Here is a 5,255-nt window from a genome sequence, read left to right on the forward strand (position 1 = left end):
GTTCGGCTGTGTTGAGTTGGCGGCCAGATAAGTTCTTGATCCAAGCGTCGTAATTGTTGTGTTCGTTGTTCCTCGTGAGCTTGCGCAATTTTGTTTCCATGGCTGTTCTACGCTTGATCTTGACATCGTCTACTCGGCGTCCGATTGCTATTTCTTTTCTTCACGTCCGCATATTACCTTAGTGTTGGCTCAATCTGTTATGTTAATAAGTGGTAGCTGAAGGGAGTAGCCGTGAGCGAAAACCGAGATTTACGCAAATTTCACTAATCCTAATGACGACCTTATCACACAAGCACGGCATACGCTGTCGTAGATCGACAACCGGACATACCTTTGACACCATAATCGATGACAGGACAAAACAATAAACTAATATCATCATGGAATAGGTACTTTGAGTGCACACGACCGTCACTCTGGAGCAGATACCGAACTATTTCATCGTTAAGGCTATCCATAGGTAGCTTAATTTCCTTCACGTTGCAACGCACTACTAGGCGTTTCAGAATGGAAGCGATCTTACAGCTGGTTGTGTTTCTATTATACAAATCAGGTTATGGTGGGGTTGCACGCTTTACGAAATCTGAGAACAGATATTTCGGCATCATTGGCCAGCGGTTAATCATAGCCCTCTCGTTCTAGTACTAACACCAAAAAATACTACACATTCACCTAAGTGTGGCAACCAAATTTACACTAGTGCGGGCTAATTTTCAAGGGTTAACAAACGGCCTTTGGACCTATTTCAACCTCAACACGTACCTTTGATGACAGTGCCTAATCCTGATCAATTTCTGCGTTCCTGGCGGAGCGATTGTCATGTTAAGCAACACCCCATTTATCAGTCGTTTTTTTACTCCCTGAAAGATGGAATTTCAGATCGACCAGCCAGGTGCATCATGTTCTCAAATTTGCTCCCAATGCAGGTTTAAATCCTACAGCCCCATCTGTTTCGACCCTCCGCCACTGTTAACATTATTCCACCTTCAAAATTCGAATGAATGTAGCAAGTGATTTTTCGACAGATTCCGTTCCCATCTGTAAAGCACCTTCTAACTCTCAGTATAGCGTGTGAAACGTTTAGATCCATAAGCTTCGTAGATGTGGTCATGCCGTAGCAAGTACTTTGGTTGATACACAACTCAACCGTTTACACCAACAAAACCGCGAATTTAAGAACAAAATACTGGCGGCAGTATTCACAGTATATAATTTTTTGGTTATTTATAACATTTCTGCAGCAGTAGAGATAGTCAAAAATTTCTCACCTCAGGAGGACATTTCTGACGATTTCTGCATTCTAACTTGAAGATCCTGGAATCCTCAATTATACCATGTCCAAACCAGCGTACCAGTCAAATCAGACACCACCAAATCGTTCGCCTCTAAGAATATTTGCAAGCTGATCAATTTGGAATCAGCTAATGTTTCCTACCAGTGTACATCGTCCTAGTCTGCTCCAGCGAAATCCTCTCCCGTGTGTCCGATGGGGAGTTTCCAACTTGCAGTCTGACTTCACTCAGCTGCACAGCGCAGTCAGTACGGGAAAACTCACTCGCATTGGGGTCATCACGATTGAAGTGTCAACATAAAATGTTGACCCAGTTCGCCAACGCTGTTTGTTTTTTGTGGGATACTCACATTTCCCGTTTACCCACTGCAATTCTTACTTCTTTGGCCAAATTACCGCTCACTGTATCTCTCATCTACTGGCATACTCGAGGTGATATATTAAAATTACAAACCCAAAGCCTGAACAGTCTCAGTACGCTAGTAACAAGTGGTGTGGATAAACCATTCCATTGGTTTAGCTTGGATAAACGGTATTGCAGCTCGCAACATAGCGAAAGCTGTGTACGTTTGACTGATTAATGGGCGTTCAGGATTTACGATGGTGGTCTGTTATCTACCCCAGTATCGGACACACGGACAAAGTTTTGGGATATTTTGTACCGGTTCACTAAGAAGTATGAGTTCTATAGGTTTTCCTACTTATTGACAAACCACTTACTACCTCCTCAAAGATTTTACGATTTAATCTCTTTATAAGTGATTTTAGCTCCGAATAAATATCATGATTCCCATAATCTATAAGAAAATACAAAAAAAAACGAATGTCTTCAGTTTTATGACTATCTAACTCCGTTTGCCGCTGTAAGGGGAGCAGATTACAGTAGTTGTAGAAAGACAACTGACAAAATATTCAGGAGAGCTAAATAACAATAGTACAATCAATCTGAACAGCATGTATCTACGGGACAGGTTACGCTTCTTCATGTTTACCCTACGGTGTCTAAGGCTGAGATGTACCAGCGTCCAGCTCTGGATAAGTTCGGTGCGCCATATCACTACTCGAAAAACGACTGTGCAGGAACATGGCCAAGTCCATTCTTGGTTATTAAACATAGTATGATTGTATCGATACATTAGAAGATATGGCCATTTCAGACAAGTGATTGCTGTTCTTGGATATCTCAGCAGTTGTTTTATACCAAAATTCATTTTGTGGAATCTGTTGAGTATGTGATGTCGCATGGGGTGACTGATTCCCTATCATTTAGCCTTTTGATAAGTTAGATGGATTAGCTGTAGGCTGTACAGTGGGTAGTAAAATCTTAGTAGACACCAGTTCCCAGGCTGACCGACGTAGTGACCGCGAGACCTTCACTTGTTCCATTAAATGCCGATGTCCAAAACACTTCGATGATAATTTTCCAACATGTAATGCTTCAGTTGACTTGTTATGTATTTCGGCTACTTTTACTAAGGTAAACAACTCACACATTTTATTCTTTTCTAGTTCAAACTAGAAAACAAACTGTAATGTCCAAGTGTACTATAACCTAAAACGGACGATGGCCACATTCGAAGACGCATGTATCACAAATCCACAAGGAGTGGGTAACACATTTAAACAATCTCGTCCCACTGAAGGCCAAGTAGAGCCTGCTACGATGCACCCGAAATTGAGCCGGAAAGATCTGTTCGGGGGATGCCTTAGTGAGAAAATGAACTTTCTCATTAGAATGTTTAAAGGGAATGAATATTAAGATACATATTTCGAAGAACAACTGCAACTCAGACCTGACGAACACGTTATGCACAGTCTGCCTTTGTAATCTTTAGGCTCATATTTATCTTCCTAGACTGGCTCAGCCAGTGAAATCCTGGTCTTCAGTATGGCCAAGTCGATCATCAACCTCATCATTCGGCATAGGAACATGCCTCTTTGGCGGACCAATCCCATATGTTCTTACTGGCTTGTATGCTGTGTTGACGGTTTCGAATGCTGGCCGTTGCTGAAGTAACTGACAAAGATATCCATATTCCGAATCTTCAAGTCCTGAACCGTTTCGTGCAGACGCTGAAATTCACGTAGTCAATGAGCTGCACGCTAATGCAACAAGATTCTTTATCACCATAGCAATCCTTGTGAAAACTTTAATCTTTACTACTGATTCCCAACTAGACTGGTCCCGTATTACACTACTCATAAGGTTGCTGAAAACCCTTTGACAGCCCACGACTGGTTTCGCCCTTTTTTGGGTTCGTCATTTGGGCGTAATTCCAGAGTTTCCGTTCTTATGTTCAAATTGAACTCAAATTGCACGAAATTAGCGAACAAAATTTGCAAGCAAAATTGGTTTTGCGAGAGACTCGCCTGGAACTAAGCCGAATCTCTCGTATATGATTTTCTTAAGTGTATTCCATTTATTTCGTGCAATTTGAGTTCAAACTGAACGCGAGGTTGACGGAAACTCGGGGACTGCGCCCACGCGATGAGCTCCAAATGGGCAAAACCGGTAGTGGGTTGTCTGAGAATTTTCAGCAACCTTATGAGTAGTGCACTACGTCTATACATATATCGCGATATTTGGAATACAAGCTGAAACATGAGACGACCTTGTGCAGCACATTCAGTTGCCTATTAACCTCATAAATGAGGGTGATGTGTTCCTGGTCGGTCCCTTGGAGGACCGACTTTGTTTGCAAATAGGTGTATTTCGCTAGAATGATCTACATTCTTTCTGTCAGTTAATTTCATGCTTCTGAGTCAGGAGGTGTTGCTGCTAAGGCGTTCATAAGATTTCTCCAGCTGATTTTGAAGGACGTGCGCGCGTGATGGGGGTACATGCACCAATGGCCATTAAATTCACCGAAACCTCGTAAACTGCGTTTCGATCCGTAATCCTCTTGACGCCACTAGAGTTCGAGCTTACATTAGAAAAGTACAATATTAAAGTCTAATCCCCACCTCACAATATCAGTTCTTTCGCTTTTTAGGTTGGACCTTAAACCTCATAAACACCATCTAAATGGCTTAGATGAAGTGGGCTTCACGCAGCCATTTTTGAGAGCTACATACCAGGGGCACCTTCTGCGACGAAAATCTGTCGGAGTGAAAAGCAGAAGGAAAACGGAGGGTAGGCGACTGGTGCCGAATAGCTAGCGAATCTAAGGGAACACGTCAAACTGAATTAAGCCGTCAAGCACACAGCCGTTATACGTAGCCCTTCATATATATATATATATATATATATATATATATATACAAATATTAGTATGGTAAAATGTGCTGCTGAAGCGCAGTGACGATTGGGAGGCTCAAATGCAAAGCGACAACATGATAATATGCAGTACTTATCGAAAGATAAATCGCATCCTTGTAGTGGAGGTGAGATATCTTACGTGACGCCGAAGTTCAAGGCTTTTCAGTTGTTGGGTAAGAAGCTGAGTGAACAGTTATCGTAAACTACAGGATCCCGGTTGGTAAGGAATAAATAAATAAGTCCGCTTCACTGTGAAGTTTTTTTGAAGGATCGTGATGGTAAGAAAACAATTCGGTTCAAGTTTTGGCAACCATAGAGGAAAGGATCATAGACAATGAGAAAAGATGGATAAAATAATCAGATTTCAACGAGTTCACGGCGAATTTTTCAACATGAAAAAGCGAAGTGCAGGTCTTAACTTTTCAGTGACAATTTAGACATTCTCAGTGTGTTCGCCTTCGAGGATAGAGGCAAAACGATTACCAACGTTTAGTATACGATTTCAGAGTTAAATTGCAGTCTGATCACACAGTCCATGTGGTTGCCTGCTTCGTGCAGTTGTGGCCTAAATAGCAGAAGGACAAAATACGACTAATCTTTGCTGGAAAGTCAGTCAATACGTTATAACACAACACAGATTTCCTGATTGAAGGACAGTATATTTGAAGTGCTAGTTAATCACATTGTTAATCAGCTGTTCTTGGC

This window comes from Opisthorchis viverrini, assembly GCF_000715545.1.
Source record: "Opisthorchis viverrini unplaced genomic scaffold opera_v5_40, whole genome shotgun sequence".
Taxonomy (NCBI): Eukaryota; Metazoa; Platyhelminthes; class Trematoda; order Opisthorchiida; family Opisthorchiidae; genus Opisthorchis; species Opisthorchis viverrini.